Source organism: Phyllostomus discolor, chromosome 3 (genome assembly GCF_004126475.2).
Source record: "Phyllostomus discolor isolate MPI-MPIP mPhyDis1 chromosome 3, mPhyDis1.pri.v3, whole genome shotgun sequence".
Lineage (NCBI taxonomy): Eukaryota > Metazoa > Chordata > Mammalia > Chiroptera > Phyllostomidae > Phyllostomus > Phyllostomus discolor.
The window spans coordinates 173,812,368-173,824,621 of NC_040905.2; the positions used below are offsets into that span (position 1 = coordinate 173,812,368).

At 42.1% G+C, this 12,254-nt stretch overlaps 1 protein-coding gene across 1 annotated transcript in view; it reads right to left on the bottom strand.

Annotated features, from left to right (window-relative positions):
- The window catches only part of GNAQ (G protein subunit alpha q), a 259,407-nt gene that overhangs the window by 115,767 nt on the left and 131,386 nt on the right, over window positions 1–12,254 (bottom strand).

A 12,254-nucleotide genomic window follows, 5' to 3' on the forward strand; every position in this document is an offset into this window, starting at 1 on the left:
TTATCTCAAGGCCAAAACACTGACCTTCGCTTTAACATAAAGATATCAACTCTAAGCCCTGGCCATTATAAGTTCCAGAGTTATAATAAGATCCAATGCTCAAGAAAATTAGCTCCATTCAGCTTTTCATGTGTTTACAGATTTGGACTGACTGTACAACAGCATTTTTTCAATGGAAGGCAAGATTTTTAAATGATACTTCAAAGCAGTGTTAGGCTGGCACCAGCCATACAGAATGCAATGAAGTGTGAGGCTGACTGTGCAGGATGAAGCATAACTGCATGAACCCACCTTGCAGCTATTCTGGATCTTCAGAGTGAAGCTCTCACTGGCCTCAGAAAGCCACTTTGCAAGCTAGCAAAATTACAATGTTTTATGCTGGATTTAGTAAAGTATGCAGTGGTAAAAACATTTAACTACTTGAGCAAAGAAAGAAAAACCCCAAATAAACGCACAGACAGGCATCTATAATTCATCCTCTACATTAGAAAGGTCAGGAAAGAAAGGATTAAGTGTGGTTTCATGCAACAATTTTCAAAGAAGGCTGACTTCCTATTCTTCCACATTGAACAGAAGCCATAAAGTATTCCTAGGCTGAGATTTCATATCAAGGTTGCCCTGAGCAGAATCAATACCTCTCAGGGGCCCAACCCCTGCCCCAGGGGCATCTAGGCTGAGTTAGGGAGCTCTGCTAGAGTCTGGTGTCCAAGTGCTGTCTCAGGCCTGATCCCCACCTTTCTGACTGGTTTCCCTGCCAGACAATGCAAGCACCTCACATACATCACCACCAATGCTGCCAGTGGCCTAGAGAAGTAGATATTATCCTTAAATTACAGATGAGGAAACCAAGTAACGTGCCCGAGCTTCAGGATGTTGGTTTGACTCCCTTTTCACTAGCAGTGGATCTCAGTGGTGGCTGAGTGTCCCCCTGAGGGTATTCTGGTGGCTACAATGAGTAGGGGATGCTACTGGCATTGAGTGAGTGGGGACCAGGGATTTTTAACATTCTATAGCACACTGGACAGTCCTCATCCAAGAGAGGATTTCCCTGCCCCACATGCAACAGCACCCAGCAAAGAACAATGCACCACAATGGAGCATGCAGAGAGAGACGCCACCTTGAAGGGCCTCACTAATTCATGTCATCAGCAGGCTGGGGTGGCATGGGGGCCGCAGGGAACATCCACTAACACTGGTGTCCACGTGAACATACATGGAACTTTTCTTCATTAACAGCATGTAGCTAGCAAAAGATGGAGCCATTTAAAGACTTTACTAAACACTTGAAGATAAAAAGGAAACAGCAGTCAAATCCTGCATTATTAAACCACATTAACATGGCTTCTCCTATCCCAGCTTCTAGCCTTGACGACAGCCACCTCACTTTCCCTGACTGCTCAAGACACTACAGCAGGACAGTCTTCTGGGATGCGGACAGTTCTTGTGGGGGACAGGTTCAGTTCCCCCTGCGGATCCCCCTTCTCCCTTCTCCCCTGCTCTCTGTGGGGAGTGTGCTGCATCCACAGTGCCCCTGCACCTCTGGCTTTCCAGTGGCTTTAGCCAATGAGGCGCACTGGCCAGAGACTGGGAGGAAGAGCATTTACCATATGTTGCTGTCTACAATGCACACCCACGTTTTGTGTGCATTATACACGGGATCATTATGTCCATAGTAGGGAATCATTATACCCATGTTTTCCCCTCTCAAAAATATGGGCAAAGACTGTGCATTATACACAGCTAAATATGGTATTTCCTTGGCTCTTCCCATGCAAGGTTACCTCAAGTTCATGGCTCGGCTGAAGGTAACAAACCTACGCCTCTCTCACTCTGCAGTGGACAGAATAATGGCCCCGCAAAGGTACCCATCCTACTCCCCAGAACCTGTGAATGTGTTTCCTTACATAGCAAAAGGAAAATAAGGTTGCTAATCACCTGATCTTAAAACAGGGAGGCTTCCCTGGATTATCCCAACATAGTCACAAGAGTCCTTCAAAATGGACAAGGGAGGCAGACGAGGTCCGAGTGGTGCCACGTGAGGACTTCGCCGACTGCTGGCACTGCAGACAGAAAGAGGGGCAGCACCAAGAATGCAGGAGTCCTCTAGAAGCTGAAACAGGCGGGAAAACTGGTTCTGCCTCAGAGCCTTTATACAGGAAAGCAGCCCTGCTGATACCTTGATTTTGGGCCACAAAACTCATTTCCCACTTCCGACCTCCCAGAGCCTTGTGTTGCTTTAAGCCAGTTTGTGGTAACTTGTTATAGTAGCAGCAGGAAATTAATGAAAGCACTTTTTTCAGGTTCAGGTAACTAACTACTCATCCTCCGGTCAGGCCCAGGCCTCTGAATCTCCGTGGTGGCTCCTCCCCATACCTTTCCTTGGTCAACGGCCTCTCACCAGCACACTTGGCGCACTCTGCCGGCACCCGGGCTGGAACCAGAGCCCTGCACTCCCCTCCCACCACGTTATCTGGCCTTTTTCTCCTGAAAGAACATCCCTTTTCACTCTTAGATCCAAATGGAGCCCAATTTGTCAAAACCGAGGACTCCCCTACATTTGTCAGTAATCTGTCTGTTAATTTATTTCTTTTAACTTAACAGTTCATTTTGCTCCTCCACATTTCCACCCCTTTCTGAAAGGCCACCAGGCCAACCTCCCCTTCAGCGTCAAGCATCAGGTCAGTTCAAAACGGTGACACCTTGCACACTCTTCTTCTTCAGAATATCATTTCAAGAAACTGCATAGACTTTATGGTATTATGAAAATAAAAGGGTTCTTCTCTCATTCTTACCCATACATTTCTGTAAAATTACTGAACTTACATAATAAGAAAGGTATCTGCTTCATATACTCTGTAGTCTGAAACTTTAGGAACTTTCCGGCAATTCCAGCCTTGGTTAGACAAATGTTATTTATTTCAGGATAACCTAATTAGACACTGTAAATACCAAGGAGCCAAGTTGTTGAACGATACACGGGAAAAACAGCATCGCCAACCACGCAGAACATGTAACTGTCGGGGAGAGATGGCAGAGTGGCCGGATGGGCAGGGCGGCAGGGAGTGGCAGAGGGACGGGGCCTGACTGCACGCACGCAGGGCTCCATCCGGGTCCAGCTCTGCCCGTCGTGGGCTCTGGGTCCTTCGTCCAGTGAGCTTTTCCTCCGGATCTCAGCTTCCTTCCACCATAATAAAAACAATCAGATCTCCTTCAATAATCACTCCAGCTCTCACGGTCTCTGGCTCTACAAGATACTGAGTTGGAAAGTGCTACCAAATGATAACAAAGAGTGGAGTAACATGTATTATAACTAGCCTTAGCAATGCTCACTCAATCAATCAGTCAATAGTTAGTGAAGACTTACTCTGCCAATACTATTTCAGGGGCTGGGGACAAAATGGTAATTAAGATACCCGTCCCTAGTCTGGAAGCACTTACTATTCAGAAGAGAAACATATTCAATAGTTAAAATTGTTATATTAGACATTTACATGAGGTTCAATAGGGGCACAAAGAATTGGGTTTGATTTTAATATTCCTGGGAGGGACAAAACAGTAACACTCCTGGAAGGGGTGGGAGCAACTGTGCTTGATAAATTCAGCATTATAATAATTACTTACCATTAGAGCTGGTAAAACAAAGGTGGGCAGTGATTCAAAACAACAACAAAAAATAAAACCTCATCATCACAACCAAAATGGCTAGTCGTGATATCCGGTCAATCTTTGCCAACTGCCGTGGCTGAGCCAATTATCAGTTGCACGAACTATCGATGCAGTCACCACATGGACAAGATACATCTTATCAGAACTTCTCTAGAAATGTCACACAGTAACTGAAAAGCCGCATTCAACAATGAGTTATAAAAGGAATATATAAAAACCTGAGTAGTTCTTAAAATGTAAATTAAGCATCACTATCTGGAGTTAAAGATGAAGGAGGCATATTATCTTTTCTATTGAAAGAGAGTAGTCTATGATATTATTTTCTAAAGTTAATTAATACACTGTCTTGAAAAAATAGATTCATGCTTTTCATTTTAAACAGAATTAAAAATATACTCCATATTGGATTTTAAAACAGGTAGCCCCTGAGCTGGGAGAATGTGCCGTCTGAAAACAGAGCTCCTCTGGTAAAACAAAGTGCGTTCTGAACATCCTCTCTGTATCTTTCCTCTGTGCAGACATCCACGTTCATCACCTTCCCTGGGCCCCATTTCAAGCCCAAGCACGGGCCCCACCTCTTCCATACACCCTTGCCTGAGCATCCCTGGGAACGTTACACCCGGACAGCACTACCTGCCTGTGCCACTCATTTGGGCTCTCAACACCTAAGGGCCTTTTCTTGTTGGCTTGAGTATTCGCTTGTGTTCCCCCAACTAAACTGAAAATTTCACAGAAGCCTGCACCAGATTCCAAAATTCCTTGCTAGCAGCAGATTCCAAATTCCTTACATCACACATACTGTTTTCCTTTTCTAAACTACTTTCAATTTATGTTATTTTACTCCTTGTAAACCACTTAAAATCCTTTTTGTATCAAGACTGAGTATAAACAAAGAAGTAAAGGATCCCCAATAAGGACCAGAACTATGGCCTAAATATGGTGGGTGATTGAATTATTGATTTAAAATGCTGCAGTCAAATCACTGCATTTAAGATTATGTATTTATCTGAAACAAACTCCAAAGTGAGCAAGTAAAGTCAAGCGGAACAAGAGCATCCTTGGGCTCAAGTCCATGGTGCAAACCCATCTCCAAGCGGCCTTCAGAAAGACAAAGGCAATCTTCTTTTGTGAATGGGAAGAAAACTGACAACAACTGGGTAGGAAGCAGCATATGCACCAACAAAACATTCAGGAAAATATTCCTGATTCTAGACGGAAGTCCTTGCTAGGAATTAAAGGTGCATGACAGGAGAACTGGCTCATCTGGTCTGGATTGTCTCTAAGCAGTATTCTGGTAGATGACCAGAGATAGATTTAAAAATGCACAGAAATAATTAAAGCCTTTCAAATTTTCCATCATCATTAAATCCCTTGAGAAGGACTCAAGTAGCCTATGGGCACAAATCACTTATCAAACTAGACTAGTAATTTATCTTTGAGATGTAAATCTATATAAAATCTACCGGCCCCAAGCATAAACATTATTACACTTCCGTACAGCCAATTTTGCTTAAGGGTAGTTGACACTTACGAGGTACCTGACCTCTTGTCACAGTAAGAAGCACCAGCATGTATCATGATATACTTTTGTCGTTGTCTTTGTCTGAGCTGGGAGAATGTGCCGTCTGAAAACAGAGCTCCTCTGGTAAAACAAAGTGCATTCTGAACATCCTTTCTGTATCTTTCCTCTGTGCAGACGTCCACGTTCATCGCCTTCCCTGGGCCCCATTTCAAGCCCAAGCACGGGCCCCACCTCTTCCATACACCCTTGCCTGAGCATCCCTGGGAACGTTACACCGGACAGCACTACCTGTCTGGTAGTCTGAGCTCCAGCATGTATCATGATATACTTTTGTCTTTGTAAGTATGTATCATAGCCTGTAGTATGTGAATACATAATATCTATGTATTGACTTAGTAATAAAAATAGTAGTAAATTATATTACTGAACCAATTCAGTCTGTGAGCACTTCTATGGTAACACTTTTCAAAATAACCCACTCCGTCCAAACCAAAGGAGTTCGATGTTTTGTTGTTCAGTGTACATGGCCACCTACTTCTTTTCCATCTGCAATAAGCTTTTCAAAGAAAAAGCCAACTCTCACTGAAATGGGCCACACTTTATGAATTATGAGTCAGAGGATACTTAATGACTTGTGGCATAGTTTGATTTAAGAGACTACCTTTAAAGGAAACTACCTGTTTCCTTTAATGAGGAAACAGTTTATTAAGTTTCTTCTTAAATAATGAAATTTCCCAAAACCTAACTCTTCAAGAAATATAAATGCTAAACATATCAACATCATTTTCAACTGTCTCACCGCTGTCTTTGTCAGTGTTTACTGACATAAAATCTTCTTTCTAAATAAACTAATCATGTAAGTAATTTATTCATTCCATCATCATGTTGATAGGGAAAAACAAAACCAAAAAAAGAACAAAGACCTGACATTCGGGAGAGGAAATTTAGCTGTATAATTTGTAGAACAAGTATAATTAAATGAAGTCAGAAAATTGTATTTTCTACTCTTCAATGTTAAGCCATTTTCTTCCACAATGGGAAAAACAAGCCCCAACCCTAAGGATTTCAGGCGAAAACATGGAAGGAAGAATGGTAAAATTAACAGGTCATGGTTGCCTGTGTTTATCACAGCATTTCAGGGACATATAAAATATTTATAAAAGAAGACTGAATGTATAGTAACATAAGCACTTGGGTCGAGAAGGCTAAATAAGTATAATCCATTTACAGAGAATTTTGAATTATCCCATTAGAATAATTTAGTTACCTGAATTGGTAAACAGCATATTTACTACATACATATGTAGAGAATAGGATAGAAATAGAATAGAAATTACATCTTCTTGAATACGACTTTAATGACATCACTGCCTTGCTGAAAAATCCCCAACTGCTCTCAAATGCTTCTAGGATAAAATCCAAACTTCACCGCGCAGCCTACAAAATGCTCCTTAATTTGGCCACTTCCTACCTATACGACTGTAGAAGCACTACTCCTCAGCAGGGCCATGATTCACTCCACTCTGAATGGGCCTAACCGCCCTCTCTGCGCTCAAACCCGTCCCCTTCCTGGAATGCCCTCCCCCCTTCCCAAAACTGAAGGCCTCACACAAGGTCGCCTTTACCACTAGCCTTGTTGGACCACCCAAGCCACAGAGAACACTAAAATGTTTTCAAATTTCTAATTAGATAGCTAGCTATATAGCTAGCTAGAAAAAATTATGATTTGAATATCTGTGTACACAGAGAGAGATTATCTTCTAAGTAGTGTCATGATAGTAGGGGATTTTGTCTTTGAGATCTCTGAATCACCTGCAGTCAGAAACACAGCTAGAACAGAAAAATAATGACTTCCCTTCATCGCTTGGTTCTTTTTAATAATCACATGCTGACATAACAGTTTTTAAGACTAGGATAAAATATGACCTTCTGGCTATGAGAGTTTAATCAGCTAATGGAGAATTTCTGAATAGTTTCCTTGGGGGATAGTTCAATTACATGATATTGTATATCATGTAATATATGTTATATGTAAATAAGGTTAGAGAAAGCAGTTTGAAACGTATGTTTGAAACATCAAAGAAAGTCTGAAGCCTTTTTTAGGTGCTAGCTCTTTGCTCACCCATGGTACAAACTTTACTCCAATCATAAAACCTCAAGCTGTCTACTTGAAATGGATATATTTTATTGAATGTAAATTATATCCTAAAGTTAATATTTAAAAAAAAAATTTAAGTTCAGGCCCTGTCTGGTGTGGCTCAGTGGACTGAGCGCTGGCCTGCAAACCAAAGGGTTGCTGGTTTGATACCCAGTCAGGGCACATGCCTGGGTTGTAGGCCAGGTCCCCAGTAGGGGACGTGTGAGAGGCAACCACACATTAATATTTCTTTCCCTCTTTCTCCGCTCTTCCCCTCTAAAAATAAATTTTAAAATCTTTACAAAAATTTTTAAGCTTAGTTATGACTCCCCTTACAATACATACCATATTACATGATCTACATGGTAGCTAAGAAACTAAAAAGCAGTTGACAAAAGACAACTCAGTTTCTTTTTTTCTTGTGATACCATTCTATTTTTCTAAAGACAAAACCTTTGGGGTCTTCAGAAGTAAATCACATCCCTTCGCCCAGCACTGTACTCATCTTTCCAACTCACAGCCACTGCTCATTATCAGTATTATGCTTAGGGACCAGGGGTGAGAGCAGCTGCCCCAGTGATTTGCTCAGATGAGATGGGTTAAATGTACAGCTCAGAAAAGTTATTTTCCAAACACCCAGATTGGTTTAAATTTCTCCTTCCTTCTCTAAAGCACAAACAGAATTTTTGATTTTTGATTTTGCGGGAGGTTGGAGGTGGGTGGGGGTATGTTATGAAATCTCAGAGCGGTCTTTAAGAGCCATGGGCATTTATGATCATTCCTTGTGAAGTCTCCTTCAAAGGCAAGGCATTCCAGTGCTGCTTTTTGGTGGTGTCCTCTCTCCCTCACTTTTCTTTGTTCCCAACATCTGACTCCATGATGAACTCCAGATAGAGTGATGAAGATGTGTCAGTTGTGCAAAGGATGCTATAAAAATAGCACTCTTTTCTGATCTCTAATACAACTGCAGAATGTTACTGCCTAACAGGACAACTGGAAACCTATGGTTCTTTAACATCAGAGACCAGTTGCCATTTTAAAAAAAAAAGGACTCCTATAGAATGACTTGTGATTTTCTGATTATGTGAGTTCAACTGAACTCTCTCCCCGGGGTGTATGTGCGTGTTTGTATGTGTTTACATAAATGGCCATGTGCAAGAGGCAAGAGTGGAGACTGAAAGTTTGGACCAAACACTGCTATGCCCTAAATTATTTCATGTTTGTTAAATGTAAAGTTATACTTTACTCCAGGGCTAACACAGACCACATTTTAGTAGTTCCTCCAAATCAAATAAAAGGCAGCTTGTGTGTCCAGAATTTCCTAAACAGCAAGCAAATGTTATCACTTGTTTGTCAGTCTTATAACTTCCTTCTGTATTAGATTTGACTACATTACATTATATATGACTAAATATTCCTTGAGCACCCACTCAGCATGGAGCTAAGGAACTAGAACTGTGAAACGGAATGCCAATGCACTGTGGTTTGGTGGTAAAGTGTGCACTTAAAGTAAAAATTACATGTGGTCAAAATTAACTGTGAAAATTCCTAAAATCACTGTCAAATTACTCTTAAACTACTAGGATCTGAGTTCTTGGTAGCTTAACAGCCAAAAAAATAAAGCTGTTTTTCCTATAAGCACTTCAGCTGTGGCTTTCCCTCCCCTGGGTGGATGGCAGCTGGGGCTTAGCTTCGGAGGGGTCGTATGTGTGAGCTGACCTTGCCATATGCTAAGTCTGTATATGATACAGCTCTAGCGTGTACCACACAGTTTCTGAGTTCAGGAAACACATACTGCAAATGTAATCTCACATGAGGCACACAGATTACAAAGCACATTTTAACCCACTTCAGCACATTCAGTTCCTGACCGCGAATTTGTGTGGCTGGCATGGAAGAAACCATCCTCCACTTCACAGATGGGCAGACTGACGCCCAGAGAAATGGAGACAAAGTCCAAGATCACACACATGAAGTTTCTGACTGTTGGCCCTGTGCATTTTATAGTATATACCAAGCCTCTTTACATGTACCATGCACAGACACATGAAGAGAGCCTATATGGACAAACAAAGCAACACAATACATCTGATGGTCATGTACACTGACTGGACACTCTCCCGGGGGTAAGAACAAATGCAAAAAGAACAGAAACTCCAAGGTGAAATCTGGCAGAAGGAAGATCTGGCTTAGAGGAAAGTAAAAGGATATTCCAGGTCATGAGAATGGTCCCACAAAGGCACTGGAGGGAGGGAACAGCAAGCAAATTTGCTTTGCTGGAAGGAGGAATGTATTGGAAAGTACAAGAGAATAAGGTTTTGTATTCCTCCCTTGGGGTCTAATCCTGAGGACGTAACAACACTCCAATACCCCACTTAGCTGAAGCTAGCTGGAAAACAGAAATGGAATTGCAGTAACAGTGGTGAGCAGATGTTTGCCTGAACAATGAAATAGCTTTATCTGTTTCCACATACAAGGTATAACAGCTGATACTGACTGTGGTTGGGTACAAAAGGAAATGAACCTTATTATACTTATTATCCATTGCAGGCTTGACTTTACCCCCAAGGGAAATAAATGCTTATGTATTCACTAAAAGGGCTGATGGCAGAGATGCTTATTTATTTTGTATTTATTTGCAGTGCTCCCAGGAGTTGAAAATTTCTCCCCAAATTATATGTAGGAATCAAGTCATGAAGCTGCTCTTCTCTTACTGCAAAGAACGCATTTAGGACTTTGTTGGCAGGTATTTTTATTTCAGTGGCATTTTCTGAGACACAAGGATAAGGACAAGGTAGGAAGGGCCGGGGGAAAAGAAATGTCTGGAGAAAGACGATGAAAGGCAGCCACAAGCACTACTTCTGGGCCAGGAGCAAGTGGATGCAAGATATCCAAAAGCATCTGTGTGCCCAGGCATTACACAAATTAAGGGCAAAATCCCTATTGCAGTGGTGTTCAGATTGAAGATGGTGGGTGGTGTGTAGATGCATCTAAAGCCCTCCATCATTCCTTTTTCTTAAGACAGAAAACATCCAGGCTGCAAGATGTGCTTCACATCCTACCTGAGGCTCAGACTTGCCTTGGGTATGTCCATAAAGAAGGTAAAATGAGTTTTTCTTCACGGCCTCCCTCCCCTTTTCCGGAATCTTGTACCTGTTTCTGGCCTAGGCATGAGCTTTTGGGACAGTGACCCAGGTTCCAAGGTGCTCTTCCTGTCACCTCATCCCATCATCCATTCCAGCTCAATGGATCCTATCTTGACACACTACTAGCTCAGGGATTTGCAGATGAAACTAGATACCAGGAACTTCAAAAGAAAGGAACAGGTCATTTCAAGGAGATAGCCTTTGGGGCAGGGGACTTTCCCCATGTCTCCCAGCGCCCCTTGATTTTGGTACCCACCATTTCTACCTATGTTCAGGGTGGCTGAGAGAAGCAATCCATCTAAAGCTTAAAGTTCAGTGTGATTTCTTTGACCCACTAAGATTACTGAAAACCAAATTCTCTGGTTAGTCTTGAATAAACAGCAAAGGCAAAAGTAAAAGATGACTTCATCTCTGCCTCAGAAAACTAGTGTCCTTCACAGCTCTCCAATCTAAAAACAGTCACTGGGGTACCCTATATCCTAGAAGTACTTTCATTTGTCTTAGAAATTAAATCTTCTACACAGCCTAAGTGAATCTCTTCAGTCAAAGGGCAAGGGGTTACATTAACCCACATCTTGGCTATAAGAATAAGTGTAAACATAAATATAATGTAACTTTTTACCAGGCTCAGCAACAAGCAGCAGTGCTACCTTATCCCCAAAGAGGCAGGAGCACCAGCCAAGCCCACAAGCTCTTGGGTCGAGAGTGTGAGTGTTCACTACTGGCAGGCCCATCTACTCTCATCTTCTAATTACTTGATGGATTCGCTTCCCGCAAGTATGATCTCTATGGAGCTCTTGGAAATGGGGAATTGCCTTGGAAAACATCCACTTTCACAGATCAGAGCCCACTTTAATGCCGATAAAGAGCCTCAGAAGCTGAACTCATAAACTGGTCACCCCTTTCCTGGTAATTAGGAGAATCACACAAGCCACACTGCCGAAGGCATCACCTTACCCTTCAATCATGCAGACAGTAGGAACTTCTCGGAGTGATGAGGCAGGAAGGCCGTGATAGACAGACAGCAGAGTTCATGGAAGCCAAGTAAAATAAAACAATCTTAATCCCAGTCCAACCACCCACTGGCCACCCCACAGTCAGACTGACTAGTTTAACTCACATTATTATTTTTCATTGTGGGGGGAAGAAAGAGGTTGGCTGAAAGAGGAAGAAAAAAAGAAAAACTTACACATAGAAAGGCACGTGACACACAGCAGTTTCTCAAAATCCAGCCACCCACGTAACAACCGCACAATTCTCTGCCATATCTGTATAGCACCAGGATTATTACCTAATTCATATTTTTAAAAGATACCTTGTATCATGGCTATAAGTGAAAAATAAATATATTCTACAAGGCCTGTCCAGAAGGTATCCAGCCATGTAATATGAAAAATAGAGACACTTATTGATGAAGATACAAGGTATAAGAAACATTGTACACAGGATAATGATGCCTCAGTGTCTTTCAAAGCAGGCACCTTGGGACCTCCCACAGTTCTCCCAATTGTCATCAGCTGCCCCACTGTATGTTTCTGAATCTCATCAACAGTCTGAAATCTCTTCCCTTTCAAAGGTGATTTTAGTTTTAGAAAAAGGCAGAAGTCACAGGACACCAAATCTGAGCTGTACGGGGGCCAAGTCACCTGGGTGATTTGATGTTTTGCCAAAAAACTCTGCAAGAGGCTTGATGCATGAGTGGATGGGACACATTGTCATGATGAAGCTGCCAGTCACCACTGCAGCCTTCTGAATCATCTAAACAGTTTCGGTGGAGGAGTGT